Below are 22,630 nucleotides of genomic sequence, written 5' to 3'. Positions count from 1 at the left end.
CAGGCACACCCGCCATCAAGCCTCAGCAGTGAGGTCATCGTCCTCTGAAGATGGTCTGCACATTCTCAGCTCCACACCTTTGCTCACACAGTGCCCTCCACCAGGAGTCTGTTCACATCCCAGCCAAGCTTGATCACCCATCCTCTGGGAATCCACCCCGCTGCTCCCAGGCAACACCAACATTTCCTTCTAGGGCATTTCCACAGCACTTCTGTTGAACTACTTGTACCTCTGCCAATCTTGCCTCTTGTCCATTCCATTTTGTGGTAGGATTCTTTGTTTCCATGTTTTACAAATGTATGTACCCAGATACTTTGCAAACACTTTGGGGGTTTTGTTTGTTAGTTTGTTTTTTGTTTTGAGACAGAGTCTTGCTGTCACCCAGGCTGGAATGCAGTGCTTTGATCTCAGCTCACTGCAACTTCCACCTCGGGTGCAAGCGATTCTCCTGCCTCAGCCTCCCTAGTAGCTGGGATTACAGGTGCACACCATCATGTCCAGCTAAATTTTGTATTTTTAGTAGAGACAGTGTTTCATCATGTTGGCCAGCCTAGTCTCCAACTTCTGACCTCAAGTGATCTACCCACCTCAACCTCCCAAAGTGCTGGGATTACAGGCATGATCCACCATGCCCACCTAACACTTTGAAAGCAAGAATCATATTTTCCCCAGCCTTGTATTCCTCTCATCTCCACCTCATACCCTCTAATCACTACTCTGCATCTGGAATGATGCTCCTATATACATTTGTAGAATTTCAGAAATGCAAAGGAAACTCTTTACAATGCTTACTGGTTTGATTCTGATTCTACAAGTAATGCATCCTTATTATAGAACAACTGGAAAACAAAGACAAGTATAAGGAGGAAAAATAACATAAACTACATTTCCATAGCCCAAAGATGACCACGATAAATATGCTTGTATATTTCTGTGTTATCCTTTACAGAGAATTTTAGACAAAACTGTCCTGCCATTTACAGACTTTGGTCACAGCAAACAACCTCTGCTAGCACTTATCATGTTTGTCATATGCCAAGCGCTAAGGATTTTACTAGTGTGATTGTATTTAATGCTGACCGCAACCTGTACAGTAGGTGCTGCTGGCATCTCCATTGTAAGAATGAGAACATCAAGGCTTAGAGAAGCTAAGCGCTTTCCTGACATCACACAGCTGTGCGTGGCAAAGCCAGGCTTCAACACAGGTATCTGCACTCCAGAGACCATAGCTCACATTTTGTCTTTCAGCAGGCATTTCATCATGCGTATTTTTCCCAGGTCATTAAATTATTTTAATAACTTGTACAGCAACCCATCCTATGCACATATCATCATTATTTCATCCCACCTCTACAATTGGATATTTTGTTTGTACATAATTTTTCACCATAATAAACAATTCTTTGAAAGCCATCCTTGTTCATAAATCCTTGTCCACATTCTGAATATTTCCTTGGGATACCTTCTGAGCAGTAAACTTCTGTAGCCAGAGGGCATGAGCGTTGTTATTAATCTGCTTCACTGAAGTATAATTTGCATAGAATAAAATTAACCAATTCTAAGTGTGCAAGTCAATGAGTTTTGGCAAATTATATACCACTACTGTAATCATGAAATTGCAGATTTCCATCATTTGAAAACGTGCTTCTTGGGTGTCATTCCCTTTCCCACCTCACACCCAACCTCCCATCCAGCCCCCCTGCAACCAAGTTCTGCTTCCCATCACTATAGTTTTGCCTTTTTTTTAGTTTGTTTGTGTGTGTGTGTGTGACAGTCTTGCTCTGTCACCAGTCACCAGGCTGGAGTATGGTGGTGCCATCTCAGCTCACTGCAATCTCTGCCTCCTGGGTTCAAGCAATTCTCCTGCCTCAGCCTCCCGAGTAGCTGGGACTACATGTGCACACCACCATGCCCAGCTAACTTTTGTATTTTTTAGTAGAAACGGGGTTTCACCATGTTGGCCAGGATGGTCTCAATCTCTTGACCTCATGATCCCAGCTCGGCCTCCTAAAATGCTGGGATTACAGGCATGAGCCAGCATGCCCGGCCTAGAATTTTATATCAGTGGGATCATACAGTATGTAACCTTTCATTCTTGACTAATTTCACTCAGCATTGTGGTTTTAAAATTCATCTATGGCTGGGCATGGTGGCTCATGCCTATAATCCCAGCACTTTGGGAGACCAAGGCAGGTGGATCACAAGGTCAGGAGATCAAGGCCAACCTGGCCAAGGTAGTGAAACCCCATCTCTACTAAAAATACAAAAAAATTAGCCGGGTGTAGTGTCACGTGCCTGGAATCCGAGGTATTCAGGAGGCTGAGGCAGAGAACTGCCTGAACCCGGAAGGTGGAGGTTGCAGTGAGCCAAGATCGTAGCCACTGCACTCCAGCCTGGGCAACAGAGTGAGACTCCATCTCAAAAAAGTAAAAATTAAAAAACAAAAAAAGAAATTTGTCTATGGTATGGTTTACATCAGTAGTAAATTTGTTTTTACTCTTGAGTAGCATTCCCTTGTATATGGAAGTAACACTAATTGATATCCATTTACTAATTGGTGGACATTTGAATTCTTCTCGGTTTGGAGCTACATTGAATAAAACCACTGTAAAAATTTCAGCATAAGTCGTTGTGTGAATATCATTTTCATTTTTCTTGAATAACTGCCTCAGTGTGGGACTGCTGGATCCGATATAACACATGTACATTTAACCTTATACAAAAAAACAGTTTTACTTTTGGTTGCTCAGTTTTGTCGTCGTCTTAAAGTGCTGAGTTTTGTCCTAGCAAACAGTTAAGCTACTTAGCCAATTGTAGCTTTCAAATCTTGTTTTTATACTTTCTTAGAGCAGTGTCAAAGCAGCAGCCTTTCATCTAGGGATAACTTATCCCCACTGCTACAGCTGTACTCTTCTGAGGATCCTACCCCATGGCCTGTCTCTTACGAGGGCTTTCCACGGTCACATGAGCTATTCCCAGCCCTATGTGAGATCTAGGAATTGTTCTGCCTACTCCTTTTGGTGGTTCTCTCCTTGGTTTCAAGAAGTTGCCTCTGGCACATGCACAGAACCCAGAACCAAGGACAAAAGAAAACTCCTTTTTTGATTTCTGGAGTTATCTTCCCAGGAAGATCTCCCCTCTCCAGTACACCTGTCCCTTAAATTTTACCCACTTGGACTCCTTGAACTCCAACCTCTGTCTTAAGTTCACTCAGAAAGTTCTCAAGCTCTTTGGGTTTCCCCTCCCTGTGCTATTGCTTGGAAACCCAGAGGGCTCCTCGTTTTCCTTCTCTCAGGGACACAGACCTAGACTACCTGTTGTTCGATGCCTAAAACTGTTGCTTTTAAACATTTTGTCTGAAATTTACAAGCAACCCCATTAAAAAGTGGTCAAAGGGCCAGGTGCAATGGCTCATGTCTGTAATCCCAGCACTTTGGGAGGCCAAGACAGGTGAATCATCTGAGGTCAGAAGTTTTGAGACCAGCCTGGCCAACATGGTGAAACCCCATCTCTACTAAGAATACAAAAAAAAAGAAAAATTAGCCGGGCATGGTGGTGCACACCTGTAATCCCAGCTACTCAGGAGACTGACACAGGAGAATTGCTTGAACCTGAGAGGCATAGGTTGCAATGAGATGAGATTGTGCCACTGTACTCTAGCCTGGGCAACAGAGCAAAATTCTGTCTCAAAAAATAAATAGTCAAAGGACCTGAACAGACGCTTTTTCAAAAGAAAACATAAATGAAGCCAAGAAGCACATGGAAAAAAGCTCAATATCACTAATCACTAGAAATGCAAATCAAAACCACAGTGAGATATTATCTCACACCAGACAGAATGGCTATTGTCAAAAAGTCAAAAAATAACAGAGCTGGCAAGGTTGCCAGAGAAAAGGGAATGCTCATACACTGTTGGTGAGAGTGTAAATTAATTCAGCCATCATGGAAAACAGTGTAGCAATTCCTCAAAGAGCTGAAAACAGAACTACCATTCAACCCAGCAATCCCATTACTGGGAATACACTCAAAGGAATATAAATCGTTTTACCATAAAGACACATGCATGTGTATGTTCATGCACTATTCATTACAGCAAAGACATGGAATCAACCTAAATGCCCATCAGTGACAGACTGGATAAAGAAGACATGGTACATATATACCGTGGAATACTACACAGCCGTAAAAAAAAATCATGTATTCTTCAGGAACATGGATGGAACTGGAGGCCATTATCCTTAGCAAACTAACACAGGAATAGAAAACCAAATGCCACATGTTCTCACTTATAAGTGGGAGCTAGATGATGAGAACACATAGACACAAAAAGAGGGACAACAAACACCATTGCCTACTTGAGGGTGGACAGTGGAAGGAAGGAGAGGATCAGAAAGAAATAACTATTGAGTACTAAGCTTAGTACCTGGTGACAACATCATAATCTGTACAACAAACCTCCATGACACATGTTTACCTAGATGACAAATCTGTATATGTACCCCTGACCTTGAAATAAAAGTTAAATATGTAAAAGTAAATAAATAAATATTTGGTCTGGTTTTCTACTTGTTTAAGGCAGGATAATAAATCTGATCTTTGTTATGCCACCTTTTCTAGAACTAAGAGCTTAGTAGAAGCATTTTTGAGAATTTTGATCAATATTTGATAGACATATACTTGGGGGAAAACCTTCTCCTCCTTAACCCCCAAAAAAGTGTCTCCCTCAACATATATATATAATATATTTGGGACAGGGTCTCACTTTGTCACGCAGCCAGGCTGGACTGCAATGGCACCATCTCAGGTCACTGCAGCCTTGACCACGTGAGTTCAAGCAATTCTCCTGTCTCAGCCTCCCAAGTAGCTAGGACTACAGGCACATGCCACCGCAAGCAGTTAACATTTGTATTTTTAGTAGAGACAGGGTTTGCCGTGCTGCCCAGGCTGGTGTCAAACTCCTGAGCTCAAGCCATCCTCCTGACTCAGCCTCCCAAAGTGCTAGGGTTTCATACATGAACCACTGCACACAGCTATCAACTAATATTTTTTAAATATCAAGAAACATGAATTTAAAGAAGTTTAAATAAGCATGCTCAAAAGAGGAAGAGAAAGAAAACATATATTTTTTTTTGAGACAAAGTTTCACTCTTGTTGCCCAGGCTGGAGTGCAATGGCATGATCTCAGCTGTTACAAATAAAATGTTGATGTCACCAAAGAAATGGCACTTGGAGATAAATCCTCTCAGCAAGGCAGTTTACTTCTATAGAAGGGTGTGGCTCATGGATGGAGCAATGGTGGTTGCATCCTTGGACAAGGGAGGAAGGGGTACTTATGCCTGACAGGGATTGTCCCTACTGCTGTGTCATCCCCTATTGGCTAGGGTTAGACTGCACAAGCTAGACTAATCCTGATTGGCTATTTTAAAGAGAGCCGGAGTCCAAGCTGGAGTGGCAGGGTGGGTGTTTTGGTGGGAAGGACGGTTATGGGCAGGTCAGAGCAGATAGCCAGGGGTGACCTAGGTCAAAGAAGGCGACCAGAATAGGTGAGTGGATCAAGTGACCAGGATGCGTCAGGATGGAGCCAGGGGCTGGTGGAGCAGATGTGAACCACTGATTAGAACCAGCAGAGAAGGTTGTTTACTGGAATTACAAGGAAGTTAAACTTTAAAACAGAGAATTAAAGAATAAGAGAGCTAAACATACGGACATACTGATTCTTTGAAGAGAAACTGAGAGTTCACTATAATACGGCTCACCAAAAACTCCGCCTCCTGGGTTCAAGCGATTCTCCTCCCCCAGCCTCCGAGTAGCTGGGATTACAGGCATGTGCCACCATGCCCAGTCAAGAAAACATGAATTTAAAGGAATTTAAATAAACATGCTCGAAAGAGGAAGAAAGTAAATTAGGTGAGAGAGGGGGTAAGAAAGGTGACAACCAGGATTGCAATGTAAAATGAAGTTAGGGTTCAAACAGGTCCTTAACTTGCCTGTTCTGCTGCCCCCAGGGGATCGCTCAAAAAGTGGACATTTGTAGCAAAGTTTATCTGGCAGCTCTTTTAAAATGCATATTCTTACCATGCAGGGTAGCTTTCACCTATCATTTCAGCATTCAGGAGGCCGAGGCAGGAAGTATCACTTGGGTCCAGGAGTTCAAGACTAGCTTGAGCAAACCCATCTCTACAAAAAATACAAAAACTTAGCCAGGTGTGGTGGTGCACCTGTAGTTCCAGCTACACAGGAGGCTGAGGCAGGAGGTTCACATTGAGACTGGGAAGTCGAGGCTACAGTGAGCTGTGATCATGCTACTGCACTCCAGCCTGGGCAACAGAACAAGCCCTTGTTTCAAAAAAGAATAAATAAAATAAAAAACATTTTCTCAGGCCCTACCTCAAACCTACATAGGGCTCAAATTCTAGGAGGGGGATCCCCATGTAGAATCTGCCTTTTCTGCATGTTTCTCCAATCACTTCGGACCTACGATAAACTGGTGGAATATGGCCTAGATGGCTGTCAAAGGGGATATGACTTTTGGCCCCAAATAGTTCCGTGGCCGGACTGGGCTTGTAAATGGAGACCCCTGACTCCCCATTCTGGTCAGTTTCTACATTGTCAGTTGCTATCAACCCTCCCTGAACATCAGTCACCTGCAGCTTTGGAAGGCTGACACTCAGGATATCCCCAGCAATGCAGACTGAATTGGTCTTAGGAGGGGCCTAGGTATCTGAACTTTCTCAGACTCCCCAGGTAATTTCAATGCGAGCTTGGGCTATGGCACAGGCTCTAACCTGGGCATCAGCAGGTCTGGGGGGCCCTGAAGTACATGTTTACAGCATGTGGGATGCCTCGGTGTGGGTGCAACTTGAATTCTTATAAGGAAGCACAATAATCAATTTTCTGAGATCAAGGCAGTGAACAAAGGAAACACTGCACTCGTTAGGGCAATTCTGTGCTTTTCTTTCCTTTTTTTTTTTTCCCTGTCATCCAGGCTGGAAGGCAGTAGCATGATCTTGGCTCACTGCAACCTCTGCCTCCAGGCTCAAGCAATTCTCCTGCCTCAACCTCCCAAGTCGCTGGAATTGCAGGCATGCACCACCACACCCAGCTAATTTTTGCATTTTTTTAGTAGAGACAGGGTTTCACCATGTTGGCCAGGCTGGTCTCCAGCTCCCCACCTCAAGTGGTCGGCCCGCCTCGGCCTCCCAAAGTGCTAGGATTACAAGCATGAGCCACTGCACCTGGCCATACTGTGCTTATCATACCACATCGGGCATAAAGATCCCCTTGAGAGCTTGTCAAAACACACATTCCTTGGATGCACTCCTAGAGATTCTAATTTCAGAGGTCTCAGGGTATTGCCTGAGAATTTGCATTTCTAACAAATTTCTCATGAAGCTGACCCTGCTGGTCTAGAACCACACTTTGGGTATCACCAAGCTATGGGGAGAGAAGAACCTGAAAGGTCAGACCTAATCTCTACCAGTGCCTAAGTGGGCGTGGATAAGTCACTCCCCCATCTGTCAAATGCCTTGATATCCAGAATGTCTTTGAGTGTGTGTTGTGGGTCAGCTCCACCCCAGTCTGACAATTCCTCCACCCTAAATCCTCACCTGCCCTCCACAACACCACCCTCAGGTCTCCATGCACCCATCTGCAGCATGCGCCAAGAGTCTCAAAAAGCCTGGAACCTGTTGATAATATAATAATAATAAATCATAGCCATTGCTCACTTTAAAAAGGCAGACACTGTTTCAAAAAGCTCATCTCCTTATCTGCAAAGCCTAGAATAGCACTAGATCTACAGTAGACACTGAAGGTGTACTCACGAAACGAATGAATGAGAGTGCTTAGTGGGACTAAGCCTTCACAAAGCCTTACCCTCCACACAAATGGGAGCTATGTTTTATTCTCTTGTTATAGATGGGGAAACTGAGGCTCTGAAAGGTGGGGGCACTCGCCGAGAGTCACACATCACAGCTCGGCAGAGGCTGGGTTTGGAACCTCGATCTGGGAGCAGACTTGGGTCTGGTTGCGGGGGAAATGAGACGGTGTGGGGGGACAGTGAATTAGTAGAAGCTCCTCCGAGATGCGGAGGGAGATAAAAATAGCCCGCGGGCTGCGCTCGGAGGTCCTGGAAGCCCCAGAGCTCGCCGGCGACTGGCGTCCTAATTTATGGCACCCGGAGAATCGAGCTCGGCGTGCGCCTCTCCTAGGCAGGTTGAGCTGCAGGTGAGGACAATGTAATTAAGAAATCAAAAGGTAATTTCCACAGTCGCTGCCGCTCGCCGGACCCCGCGGTCGCTTAATTGATGGTGAGGCCTGCCGAGCCCGCGCAACCGCCGCCAGTGCCAATGCGCCCCGGTGCGCCCAGGAGCGCCGCGCCCGCCCGGCGACTCGAGGTTTCCCGGTCTCTTCCCGAGGAGGCGGGGAGCTTGGCCGCGTCCGCAAGGGCTTCCGGGAGCTCAGGGGAGGGCGACAGGGCGTGACGCTGGGGACCCTCTAGCCTGCGCTTCCTCCCCACCCGCTACCCCCACCCGCTACCCCCACCCGCATAATATGTAATCTTCTATTTGTCTCTCTCCATTACTCCTGTATTCCACTTCCTATTTCTCTCTGCATACATTTTCATTTATTTTTCTCCCCATCCCCCTACTTTTTTTTGAAACAGGGACTTGCTCTGTCGCCCCGGCTGGAGTGCAGTGCAGTATCACAGCTCACTGCAGCCTCAACCGCCTGGGCTTAAAGGATCCTTCTACCTCAGCCTCCCAGTGCTCTGAGAATACAGGCATGAGCCACGGCACCTGGCCTGTCTCCCCTTCTTTAGTTCACTCCCTGGTCTTTATCATTTCCTCTCTCTTCTCTACTCCTTCCCTGGGTTTCTGTCTCTTTGTTTCTCTTTTTCTTTCATTTACCAGAATTCCTACCACTGGGCCTGGAAGAAAGAGCCCTCAGGTGACCTTTAAATCCTAGGGGAGATTGCATGTAAGTTACTGCCCCTTCACCTCCCCTTCCTGCAGCCTTCTGCATGCGGGGTGCGTCGTGGCAGCCCTGTAAGCAGGCAGCACTGGCTTGGGTAGACCAACCTGGACTCTTACATGGAATGATGAGTCCGTGCCCAGGAACAAGGGGTGGGTGGGTAGGTGACTGGATGCATGGATTAGTGGTCAGTTGAGTATTTGGATGGATGGCTGAGTATTTGGATGGATGGTTGATCTACCAAAGCGATGGGTATGTGGATAGTCTAAGGTTGATTGGGAATTGGGTGGGTGTGTGGATGAGTGGGTAGGTAAATGGGTGAGTAGATGGATGTGGTGAGTAAATGAAGGAGAGGTTAATATAGGTGAATAGTGAATAAATGATGAATAGATGAGTGTAGGTTTGTTAAATTTGCAGATGGGTGGCTGGATAGGTGAGTGGATATGTAGATGGGTCAATGTGTGGATGAATAAATGGGTATATAAATGGATGACTGGGTAAGTAAGAGAATGGATAGTGGGTAGATGGGTGAAAGGGTGGGTATTTTGATGGATGAATGAATAGGAGTATAGATTGGTGGACATGTGGGTGGATAAGTGAGTGAATAGATAGGGCATTGGTAGATGAATGTACGGATGGATAGTTGAATAATTGGGCGTATGGATACATGGACTGATGGGGAAATGAATGGGTGAATAGTGAGTAGGCAGATGAATGAGAAAGGATGTATGGGTTGGGGGAGTCGATGGATGGATGGATGGATGGAAGGATGGGTGGATGGATGGATGGATGGATGAGTAGGTAGAGAAGAAGATGAATAAATGGATGAGTGGATGTATGGGAGTGCTCAAAATGTAGGTGAATAGAGAAGTGGATAGATGGGTGGCTGGATAAACGGGGGAACTTATGGGAACAGAAGCATGTTCCTAGTGATGACATTAAGGAACAGATATTTGATGGCAAAGTCAAAACATAAGCAGGTATAAACAAAAGAAACAGAAATCTGCCATCATCCAAGAGATCTCCCAGCCCTGGGATCTCAAGGACTTTCTTTTCACGTGTCTGGCAGAGCAGACAGCTGTGTTGTAGAGAAAAGAGCACTGGCCTGAGCCCTATGCAGACTTGGAGTGAGTCACTATTTCCTTTTCTTCCATTTCTTCAAATGTCAAATGAACATCAGCCTCCCTGGGTTGAGGGGAAAAGGTAAAGTAACAGGAATGAAGTCACCTTGCCAACTGAAACACTCTCCACCCATGCCCCAACATCAATACATGGAATCTAGCTCAGCCTTGTCACCACCCTAATTTCATGGGTTGACGAGCAACCAGACTCAAGGTCCAGCTGCTGAGCCCTTTCTTAAGTCAGAACCTTTTTTCCAAAGGCCCCTCCCTCATATCTTCACTTCCCAGAACTCTACCTGTTCTGTGGGGTCCAGTTCTCTTTCACATACTGCACCTGCAAGAAAGCTTTCCCAGTTATCCCTTCCCCTTCTAATAGAGGACATTGAATGCTACAGCAAAGAATATGGACAGTAATTAGGCCAGTTAAATGGGGCTGCAGAAAGGTTTTAAATCCCTACCTGCCCCAGGGTAAAACATGTTTGACCAGGACTCTGAGGATCTGCGTCCCTAGGTTCCTTTTCCATCAACACTACCTCCCCAAAGTAGAAAAACGCCTTTTGTTCATCTCTGGGTTTTTAGCCCCTAGTACTGAGTTATCAGTAAACACTTGCTGAGCGCATCTAAGTCTGAAATGGAGAAGTGCAGAGGATGGTCATACTTAACCACATCAGCGATACAGTTTTGCCTACTGACCCTTCTGCTGTGTGTCTTCTTCCCACTCTGTGTCAGTTTTGCAGAGGAGGAAACTCAGGCCAATAGAAATTGCCCAGCTGCCCCCCAAAATCCTACAGTCCCTTCCCCCATTCTGAACTAAGCTGTCAGGAATGTGACCACCAGAGCAGAAAGGTCTTTTGTTACCACACAGAGAGGTAAGTGAGGGAGGTTCCATTGGGGGATTAGGGAAGAGCCTGCAGGCAATTCCTTTCTCACTGGGGCTCAGCGGGGGCTGGAGCTGGATTTTCACCTGATAAGAGCCTGTCTTGAGCTGCCTCCCACCTGCTGGGAATGCCCAAAGCCAGAGATGCAGGAGGCTCACCTGAGGTGGCCATTCTTAGGCCAGCAAACCTGGGCAAAAGGAGAAGGAAAAGGAGTGGTGGGAGTGGGAAGGAGGAAGAGAGAGAGAGAGAGAGAGACTCAGACATATATCTTTAGTAGAGTATAGACACTTGCATCCACATAATCACAAATACATATACACTGGTACACACTCAGAAGCTTGTATGTGTGAAGATTTATTTATGTACGTGCTTGTGTGCACTTCTCTCATCCACTCTTATATTTTCATGCACAGAACCACATACATATACACAATCACATACACAAAGATGCCTATACCATACACTTCCCACACACACACATTATCAAATGTCCACATAGATACTTACGTGCTCATACAGCATGCACATACACACACAGTCACACACATGTCTAGGCACAGTGTCACATGCATATACTCATTCACAGTCACATGTACACATATGCACGTCCTCATATTCACATATATATACACAACCCTACTTGCCTCCAACCCCCTCCCCGACTGCTGGCTGGCTTTTGTCCAAAAATTTTAAAAATTCTTCCTTAGTTTTGCAAATCTATTACATGTATGTAGCATCTGTGCACATGCTGCATCTCCACTTAGGATTCAATGGTGACCCTCCTCAGTGACATAGAACCATGGGATTCAGGGCTGGTGAAGGGGAGGGGCCGGGGGAGCCATAGGGACAAAGGCATTAATACTACCTCCTCCTCAGATCTTTCCAGGTATTTTCCCAGCCAGCGTTTCACTGGCACTGTGCTACATCTTTTTTATTTTTTGAAACAGTCTCACTTTTTTGTGTGTTTATTTGAGATGGAGACTTGCTCTGTCACTCAGGCTGTGGTACCGTGGTGCAATCTCAGCTCACTACAACCTCTGCTTCCCCGGTTCAAGCAATTCTCCTGCTTCAGCCTCCTGTGCACCTGGGATTTTTGTATTTTTGATAGAGATAGGGTTTTACCATGTTGGCAAGGCTGGTCTCCAACTCCTGGCCTCAAGTGATCAGCCTCTCAAAGCGTTAGGATTACAGGCATAAGTCATCGAGCCCCGTCAGCACTATATTACATTTTTAAATGACAGATACAGGAGGTAGAAACCCAGTTTACAGATGAGTAAAACTGAGACTCAGACTGATCATCATGCCCAGCTCATAAAGCTAGTTAGTAGGGGATCCCATATCTGAGGTGAGTCTGTCTTTGAAAGCAGCAAGAATACAGTTTTTGCCCCTCCCCCAGGGAATTTTTTATTGTTATGAAATATTTAAGACATGCAAAAGGCCAGGCATGGTGATTCATGCCTGTAATCCAACATTTTGGGAGGCCAAAGTGGGAGGATTGCTTGAGCCCAGGAGTTTGTGACCAGCCTGGGTAACATGGCGAGATCCCATCTCTACAAAAAATAAAATAATTACCCAGGCATGGTGGCACATGCTGTAGTCCCAGCTACACGGCAGATTAAGGTGGGAAGATCACTTAAGCCTAAGTCAAAGCTGCAGTGAGCCGTGTTTGTGCCACAGTACTCCAGCCTGGGTGGCGAAACGAGACCCAGTCTCAAAAAAAAAAGGATATACAAAAAAGCATTTTCCGGCCGGGCGCGGTGGCTCAAGCCTGTAATCCAAGCACTTTGGGAGGCCGAGGCGGGTGGATCACGACGTCCAGAGCTCGAGACCATCTTGGTCAACATGAGACCCCGTCTCTACTAAAAATACAAAAACTTAGCTGGGCATGGTGGCGCGTGCCTGTAATCCTAGCTACTCAGGAGGCTGAGGCAGGAGAATTGCCTGAACCCAGGAGGCGGAGGTTTCAGTGAGCCGAGATCGCGCCATTGCACTCCAGCCTGGGTAACAAGAGCGAAACTCCGTCTCAAGAAAAAAAAAAAAAAAAAGCATTTTCCATTTCCATCCCACCATCCCACCCTGAAATAATCACTATCCCAAATTTGTGTTTCATTTAAAAGGTGATGGTGAAGCATCTCACACTGTGAACAACCACAAAACAAAACTCCTGCTCTCATGGAACAATCTAGTAAAATGCATTTTCTTATAGTTCTGCTAAGAATGTACATATCCCTAAACATACAGTTTAGGATGTTTTTGAGCTTTATCCAAATAGCATGATCTACTGCAGGGTTTCTAAACTTCAGCTTGATTGGCATTTGGGGCTGGATGGTTCTTTGCGGAGGAGCCGTCCTGTGCTTGGTGGGGTGCTTAGCAGCATCCCTGGCTTCTGCCCACCAGATGCCGGTAGCACCCCCAAGCTCCCAGTTGTGACAACCAATAATGTCTCTAGGCATTGTCCGGTGTCCCCGAGCAGCATAGGACAAAATTGTCCCTGGTTGGGAAGCACCGACCACTGTCTACACTATACTTGCCCTTCTCATTTCAGGCCAAGTTTTTGAAATCCATCTCGTTTGCCGTCTGGAGCCCTAGTTCATCCACAATTTACAATAGCTGAGTCTTCCGCCCAGTGGGAAAACCACCATTAATTTCACTCTCCTGTTTTGGAGCATTTAGATCACTTCTTGGTTTTGCTTCGTACAAACAGAGCTGCTATGAACATCCCTACCTGGAACTCAGGGGCCAGTTTTCTCTAGGGACACATTCATCTGTCTGCTATATGCTTTTTTGCTTTTCTTTCCTTTATTTTTAATTTTTAATTTTTATTTATTTATTTATTTTTTGAGACAGAATCTCAATTTGTCTCCCAGGCTGGGAGTACAGTGGAGCGATCTCAGCTCACTGCAAACTTTGCCTCCCAGGTTCTAGTGATTCTCCTGCTTCAGCCACCCAAGTAGCTGGGACTACAGGTGTGCACCACCAGGTCCAGCTGATTTCTGCATTTTTAGTAGAAATGGGTTTTCACCATGTTAGCCAGATGGTCTTGAACTCCCGACGTTGTGATCCATCCACCTCAGCCTCCCAAAGTGCTGGGATTACAGGCGTGAGCCACCGTGCCCTGCTTGGATGCTTTTCTTCTAAAACTCTACTTTCATTTTACAAATTATGTCTTAGCTGTACTTGCTCAGGCCCCTAAGATGGCATCCTAGGATCTACTGAATCGAGTAGCAATCTCCACCTGCAGCTGATGCTCTTTGGGACCTGGGACCAGCCACTCTTCTCTGTGCCCTACTTTCCTCCTTTGTAAGATAATTACCCAATGATGACCAGGATATACTAGTATTTCTGAATTGTCTCACAGCATCAATCACAAGAAGAGGCTCCTGCTGTCACTCCCATTTTATAAATGAGGAAACTAGGTCAGGCATGGTGGCTCACACCTGTAATCCTAGAGTTTTGGGAGACCAAGGCAGGAGGATCACTTGAGACCAGGAGTTTGAGACCAGCCTGGGCAACACAGCAAGACCTCTGTCTTGACAAAAAATAATAAGGATAATAATAAACAGGGTCATGGTGGCACACACCTGTCATTCCAGCTATTTGAGAGGGTGAGCTGAGAGGATCGTTTGAGCCCAGGAGGTTGAGGCTGCAGTGAGCTAGGATCATGGCATTCCACTCCAGCCTGGGCAACAGAGTGAGACCCCATCTCTAAAAAATAAGAAAACTGAGGCACAGAGAAGTTAAGTATGTGCTCCAGATCATGCAGCTAGTAAGTGCCAGAGCCTACATGCTTTGCATTCATTAATTCCATTAGTTATTTATTCAACAACTATTTTATTGAATACCTACTACATACACAGCCTCAGCAGCGATCAAGATACCCAAGATCCTAGACTTTACAAAATCCACCACTTAAAAGTAGGGCATAGGATGGGAAGGAAACAAAAAATTATTGTGTTTGTCTGTTAATTTGCCTAAGGGCAGCAATAAGTGCCATGGGGTTAGAAAAGGTAGAGTAATAGGAGCTACTTTGGTCAGGGAAGTCCTCTCTGCAGAGGTGACATTTGAGTGGAGACCTCGATGTCAAGGAGAAAAACAGCCAAGCAAAGACCTAAACTGAGAGTGTTAAAAGAAAAGGGGAAAAGCAGGCGTAGAGAGGCCCCATTGTCAGAGGCATTTAAACCAGAGTGACTCCATCTTGAATTGGAGCTGGGTAAAATGAGGCTGAGGCCTACTGGTCTGCATTCCCAGATGGTTAGGCATCCTAAGACGCAGGATAAGATAGGAGGTTAGCACAAAATACATGTCATAAAGACCTTGCTCATAAGACAGGTTGAGTAAAGAAGCCAGCCAAAACCCACCAAAACCAAGACGGTGATGAGAGTGACCTCTGGTCATCCTCACTGCTACCCTCTCACCAGCATCATGGCAGTTTACAAACACCATGGCAACGTCAGGAAATTACCCAAAAGGCCAAAAAGGAGGAGGCGCGAATAATCTAACCCCTGTTTAGCATATCGTGAAGAAATAATCATAAAATTGAGCAATCAGCAGCCCTTGGGCCTGCTCTGTCTACAGAGTAGGCATTCTTTCATTCCTTCACTTTCCTAATAAACTCGATTTCACTTTACTCTGCAGACTTGGCCTGAATTATTACTTGCGTGAAATCCAAGAGCCCTCTCTTGGAGTCTGGATTGGGACTCCTTTCCTGTAACACCATGCTGGAAGCCATTCTGGAATGTTCTGGAAACAGAGTAAGCAAGGAGACAAGTGACAGGTGAGGAGGTCGGTGAGAGGCTGGGGCATCCCGCTCCAGATCCTCAGTGTGGATTCTTGGGCTGATTTTGGAAGCCTTCCATGGGCTGGCCCCACCTTTCCAGTTTCCTATTCCTTACCAGGTGTCCATTCCAGGAAGGAGGCTGACCTGAGAAGGGAAGGAAAGGGCACACCTGGATCACCCACAGAGCCTCACACTGTGGCCAGTGAAGGCTGCTCACTCGGGCCACCTTCCCAGGTCGGGAATTGCTGCAACCAGAGAAGGAGGAAGAATCCCTAGTTCTAGAATTCCCTTGGAACCCAAGTCACTGGCCCAAAAAGAAGCTAGCCCCAGTGGGTGGGGGATTACATTCCTGTTTATTTATTGTTTTGGAATCAAAAGGCCACCTGCCCACCTCCCTGCCATTGAAAACATCCTGACCCTCCAAGCACCCGTCCCACAGAGGGAGAGCTTCCACTTATTCTTGAGGGAAAAGGGAGATGAATGGCTTCCAAAGTAGGGAGATCTCCCCTCCACCACTGCAGAGCTGTGTGCTCTTGGGCCAAGGACACAGGCTCTCTGAGCTGACACTTCCTCGTTCAGCTAATGGAAGGATTGTTAAAAAATAACCTAACTCTCATCCCTGGTACACACACACAGGAGCCTTTCAACCCATACTAATTTTCAATTTCCTCCAGGACTAATTTTTCAATCTTGAAAAGCATGCTTTGCCACTTCTGATGAGGGCCAGTTTGAGTTTGCTTGTTAAAGTCTACCTAGCCTTGATTGGATGCCATGATGAAGTCTTTCCTCACCTTTCCTTCTCCGGGCCACATCATCCCAGGACCTTTCTGTTATCTTTGCAGGGTTCTCGGCTGCTCCTCCACACCTCTGAGTCACAGCTCCCTGACCCAGGTCACAGCTGAGGGAGGGGGAGTGCAAGGATGACCTCATGGCTCTCTTGGGTTGAGTGCAGGGGGTAGGGCTGTGGATACCCAAGCCCTCATCTTCCCCTTCTTCCTACTACCTAGAGATGGAGTGAAGAGCTTTCACACTTGTCTGGGCTGACTCCAAGTGTGTGATCACTCTCCCCGGGTGTCAGTGAGGCTAGGAGATTTGTGATACCGCCTGGTTCCTAATTACCACCCTTTCTGCACTCTCTCCCCCTCCTGCTGTCCTCAGAGCTGCTGCCACCACCTCCATCATCTCCAGCTGCCAGCCTGCCTGACTCCATCTGCAGAGGAGAAACACGGCTGGAAGCGAGAGAGGCTGTTTTACTTTGTATGCCCAGGTGTACCCATGTAGCCACACTCACAAGGTATACAATAGTATGGAAAACAGACCCTTCCACATCTGCAAAAAGATCTGCTCACCAAGTCAGGTTTATCCCAGGAATACAAGCATGTTGTGGAACAAAGTGTCAATGAAATTTACAACATTATCAGATTAAAGGAAAATGATATGATTTATCTCAATAAATGCTGAATAGGAATATGGAAAATGTCCTTGTCCAGGTTTCAGAAAACAGTAACTTGTTTAGAAGGTACAAACCCAAGGCAGTGAGAGTGAGGGAAGGGGGAACTGAGGCAGGAGCAGATGGGAGCAAGGCAAGGTGACATATTGCTGTGCTGCTCACTGCTTCTCGAAAAGCAAAGCAGATTGTTTGGCCATTGGGCTACTCAGCCTTGCAGGGCACCTCCATGTGGACATGCCTCTGAAAAGAGCACCAGAGGAGGAAGGAGAGTTTATCAGATCAGCTCCCTCCCTATCTTCTGATCCTGTTGGTCAAAAATTCTCCCCTGGATTAACTCCCCAGCATTTCTGGGCTGCATCAGACAGCCCTACCGGCAGCTGCTTGGGAAGCCATACACTGTGTTGTGATATTACTTCTAAGTCCAGAAGTGACAAGAAAAGCCAGAGATTCGGGGTTAGTAGCTGATCAGCCCTAGACAATGGAATTGCATGAGACTATGTGGAGTGAGTTGGCTGCTGTTGGTGGCTAAGGCTGAGCAAACAGCTAAGGACTGGGAAGCAGGTGAGACAAGAGAATCTGATGAGGCTTGTATATGTGTCAGATGCAATTGGTTTCAACTCCAGTTTCTAATGAAATCTCATCAAGTGACATACAGATTGGTAAAATATTTAAAATATTTCAATTAAAATACAAGACGGGGATGAAGTTACCCAAGATCACCACTGCTATCAACATTGTACTTCAGGCATTAACCAATGCAATAAGACAAGAAAAAAAAGAGCACAAAACTATGATGTTTGGAAAGGTAGAGGCAAATTTGTCATTATGTTTATGTGATATGACTATCTATATATAAAATGCAAAAGAAGCAACTGACAGACTATCTAAGTTAATAAGACACATTGTGTCCAAATCATTATCATTTCCTTCCCTGTCTCTTCTTTCTCTCCACCAAAACTTGCATCCTACATTTCTTGCTCCTGTTCTGCAATTTCTTGCCTCTGAAACTTTATTCCTTGCAATTTCTGCAGTTGCAACACCTACCTATTTCCCAATGCCCAGTGCAAATGCCACTGTGTTTTTCTGAAACCTTTCCTGTTTTCCCAACCACAAGTAGGTTCTCCATCTTCTAAGCTCACACAACCTGCATCATTCATTCATTCTCTACAGTTCTCTGAAGGTACCTGCCCTCTCTTACCTCTTATTACAGTTATTTGTGCCTAATTTTATCTACTGAAGTAAGCTGTGAGCACCCTGAGGCCAGAGATTGGGGAGATGAAAGAATATAATTTAGGGGCAAAGAGTACTTTGGAGCTTGACAGCTCCAAATCCCAGCACTACTGTTTATCAGTTCTGTGCCCTTAACAAAGTTCTTGCCCTCTCTAAGGCTTTTTCTCATATAAAGATTGAGGACATGGTGGAGTTGTTTTGAGGTTTGCACTAAACAAGTTGACATTGCATGTGCATTTCTATGTACATTTAGCAAACTACCTAGCACACGACAAAGAATACTTTTATTTCATGCTATTATTTTTCACCGTTTATCCCTGGCACCTAGGACAGTGCCCAATGCATAAGAGAAGTTCAAAAGATGCTCGATGAAATGACTTCACAAGTATTTATTGAGAGCTTCTGTGCACAGGGCAATGCACAGGACATTAGAGATACTAGAATGAGCAGGATCCAAATCCTGGTCTCCAAGAGGTCAAGAGCATCAGAAGATTGTAAGGAACACAATGGCAGAGACAGTCAAACCCAAGCCCACTAAAGTCACATGCACTTCCCCCATCTTGTTGGTGGCTGTCTTTATGGGAAAGTCAGCTTACAGCATGGACTCTCAGGCCATTGGGTCAAGAGGTTGGGCTCTGGGGTTAGGCAATTCTATGTTCAAATCCTGGCCCCTGTATTTATCATTTGGATGCATTCAGGGAAACTCTCTGATCTCTTTGAACCATGGCTCCTCTTCTAACTACCTACCTTGCTGAGTTGCTGGGGATAAAATGAGATCATCAAATGTAAAGAACTTGGCACAGCACCTGGCATCTACTAAGCACTCATTTAATGCTAACACCCACTCCACTCTCTTCTTCTTATAGATGGGAAACTGGGGCCCAAGGAGGAGCAGGATGTGTCATGGGTCTCATCAAGCAACTCAATAAGGTCTCCTGGATCCAAAGCGATCTTCATGTGGAGATTTCCCAGGTTCCACCAAGCTCTGGCAGTCAAAGGTCTATGGAAAGTTCAGGAAGGTGAGCTGCATATTCTTTTTAAGGTCTCTCCAGCTAATACTGAGCCAGCATGAGCCTGGACCACAGTTGCTAGCTTGGACCAAGGCAGCGCTTCATAATTTCTAGCAAAATAAGTGTTTCCTACTTGGCAGGAGAGCATTGCTCCACCACTCTGGGCACCTCTGGGTCTCTTTCATTCCGCTGAGGCATCAAGTACCTTGAGTACCCTAGCTTGGCTACTAATATCACCCATCTAGACCTCATCAGTCCCAGTCCCTGAAAAAGAATAAAAAGAAAAGAAGACAAAAAGCAAGAAACAAGGAATATCAAACAAAGCACAAAAGGTTTCCCTTCTTTTACCCCAAACTGTGTCTCAAAAATGGATCTTATTAATGAAGTATATTTCTCTGTACTGACATGACAGATAAATTAAGTGATGATATATTAAGTGAAGAATTGGAAAATGCCACACACTCTGCTCTATCCACCTCCACTATCTAAAAGTATATACCTAGAAAAAAAACACTGAGAAAATATGTCTTAGTCTGTGTCCTGCTACTGTAACAGAGTACCCCAGGCTGGGTAATTTATAATGAACAGAAATTTATCTGGCTCAAGATTCTGGAGGCTGGGAAGTCCAAGATCAAGGGCCGGCATCTTGTGAGGACCTTCTTGCTGTATCATAGCATAGCAGAAGGCATCACACAGAGAGAGATAGAGAGAGTAAGAGAGGGCTGAACTCACTTTGATAACAAACTCACTCTCACATTAACAGCATTAATCTATTCATGAGGACAGAACCCTCAAGACCTAATCATCTCTTAAAGGTCCCAACTCTCAACTCTGTTGCATTAAGAATTAAATTTCCAACACATGAATTTTGGGAGACACATTCAAACCACAGCAAAGTATTAACAAAAAAAATGTTCCCGTTGATGACATCTGAGGGTATGATTACAGCGAAGGTTCTATATTGCCTATTTCCAAATGTTTTCATTTAAGCATTGCTTTTGTCATCAGGAATACTAGAGGGTTTGAAAAAGAAAAAGGGATACTTTGTGTCTTGGCCAGTGTGAGAGGCCAGGAGGGCTGTAAGGAAGAGATCTGGAGCAGGACATTGGCCAGAGAGACCACCTGTCTGGGCTGGGGAAATTCCAACCTTTGGACCAGAACTAAGTCTCCTGAAGCAGAAGGGAAAACTGAGTGATATTACAGAATCCTGAGTCATCTCTATTCTTAAAGGAGTATGTATGTTTCTGAATTCCTAACTTGATGTTGTCGCTGGAAGCACACATAAGGAACAGGTGCTACCCTTTCCCTCTAGAAAGGAGAGCCAGGTGGCCAGGGAGGGAGAGAGGTAGCAGTTTCACTTATACTTTTTTGGTAGCTTTTGAGTTATAAACCATGCAAAGGTATTACCTACTCTAAAAATAAATAAACTGTAAACATGAGAATAAAGTACTTTCAAAATAGCACTGCTAAACCAGTGTTCAAAATGCGAAGCATATATGCAGCTGCATGGATAAACAGAGCCACTTGAAAACAGTGAATTAATTTTAAAAGGCTCACTAAGAAACATTTGGAAAATACAGAAAAAGATTTAACAGTATGCGTGTTTTGCTTAGTCTCATCACTCAAAGAACACCAACATTAATATGATAGCTTATTTCTTTCCAGCTTGTTTTCTGTATTGGGGAGTTTTGCATTGCTTTTGTTGGGGTCTGGATCACTCTGCACTTAAATTGTATAAATCACTTCTTAAAGATCTAAGCATGGATAAAAGCTTACATTACGGTATCACGGTATAACTTTGACTATCATTCTTAAAGTCTGGTATTGGGTCTTCACTTAAGATGGGAAACCCTGAGAAATCTCAGATGGAAATTCTGCTCCCTGCCTTCCCTGTGACTGGAGGTGCAGGGAGAGGGAGGCTTCTCGGCTATTAACCAACAGAGCACTCTGCATGTCCCGGAATCATCTCTACCCTTGATTCTCAAGACACCTCCCTCCCCATCACCCTGGCTCACTTATGATCCCTGCAAGGAGGAGAGACTGTTTGCATTGGGGCCAGTGGAGATGAAGATTGGGGGAGGGCACCAGGAGTCAGTAAGAGTGATGGGGTGTAGGACTGGGGGAGGGAGCAGAAAAGAGGAAATGATGGATGGGAAGGAAGACAGCCGGAGACAGGAAAACTGTCAAGGAAGGGTGAGGGGAGCTGGGTGGGCGGGGGTGTGTGTGTTTGCTTCTCTTTTTTCCACACCGGGAGGGTGAGTTTCTTGGAGATGAAACCACACAGCAGCAGGACCAGCCTGAACAGCCACGCCCATCACAGTCACTCTCCTCAAACCACTCCCAAAGACCTACTGGGTGCTGTGCCCTGGGCTCAGAGGGAGTGCCCTTAAGATGGTCAAGGGTGAACTTTGTTCTGCCCACAGAAGACAGGGTGGGCTCCTGGAAGAGATGGCTGCAGTGGGGACCCATGAGCTGAGGTCATGGGCATTTAGGGTTTGAGTATGCATTTAAAGACAGTGTGTGGGATCCTGGAGAATCACTATTCCTAGAGGGGGGACAGCCTTGTTTTATGGGGAAGAGAGAAAGGCATAAAGACAGAGAGATGTGGAGTTAGATCCAGAGAGACTGGGAGCCACAGAGATGGTCATGGGCAAAGAGACAAAGGAAGAGAGAGGCAGAAAGGAAGATGGGAAGAGACTGGGAAGCAGAGAGACACAGAGAAGGCAGATACAGAAGAGAGACACTGGGAAGAAAGGCTGGCAGGGGAGCAGGGGGAGAGAAGTGAGAAGGAGGAGGAGGAGATACCCAGCCCGCCTGGTGGAGGAGAAGGTGTGCACATGGCAGGAACCCAGAGGGAAAGTGACAGACACACAGACAGACAGACAGAGAGATTGGCACTTCAAAGAGAAAGAGGCTCAGGGTGTGACAGGAACAGAGAAAGGGAGAACAGTGACAGCAGCCATAAGGCACAGTGGACAGGCCAGAAGCAGCGACACCGTCCCTAGGAGACCCCACCCCACACCTTCAGGAGCCTCCCTGGCCCCAAGACTGGGAACACGTTAGCCACTTCAAAATGCCCATAACAACCTTCTGTGGCTCCCCATCGCCTCTAGAATGGAGCCCACCCCTCTTCTCTGGCATCCAGGCCCCACAGACCTGCTTGCCCTGCCCCCACCCCGCCCCCTGTCTTG

At 45.8% G+C, this 22,630-nt stretch overlaps 1 long non-coding RNA gene across 2 annotated transcripts; it reads left to right on the top strand.

Moving 5' to 3' along the window:
* The first annotated feature begins 8,103 nt into the window (after window positions 1-8,103).
* On the top strand, window positions 8,104-21,216 carry LOC118144344 (uncharacterized). Of its 2 annotated transcripts, XR_004729093.3 has the most exons (4): window positions 8,104-8,226; window positions 15,608-15,746; window positions 16,908-17,043; window positions 19,296-21,216. It is a non-coding gene; the product is annotated as an uncharacterized LOC118144344 (long non-coding RNA). The 2 variants fall into 2 exon arrangements; XR_008474124.2 differs by lacking the exon at window positions 16,908-17,043.
* The last annotated feature ends 1,414 nt before the right edge of the window (window positions 21,217-22,630 follow it).

Source organism: Callithrix jacchus, chromosome 9 (genome assembly GCF_049354715.1).
Source record: "Callithrix jacchus isolate 240 chromosome 9, calJac240_pri, whole genome shotgun sequence".
Classification (NCBI taxonomy): Eukaryota; Metazoa; Chordata; class Mammalia; order Primates; family Cebidae; genus Callithrix; species Callithrix jacchus.
The sequence above is the reverse complement of the archived record's forward strand: the minus strand, read 5'-3'. Positions and strand labels throughout refer to the sequence as shown.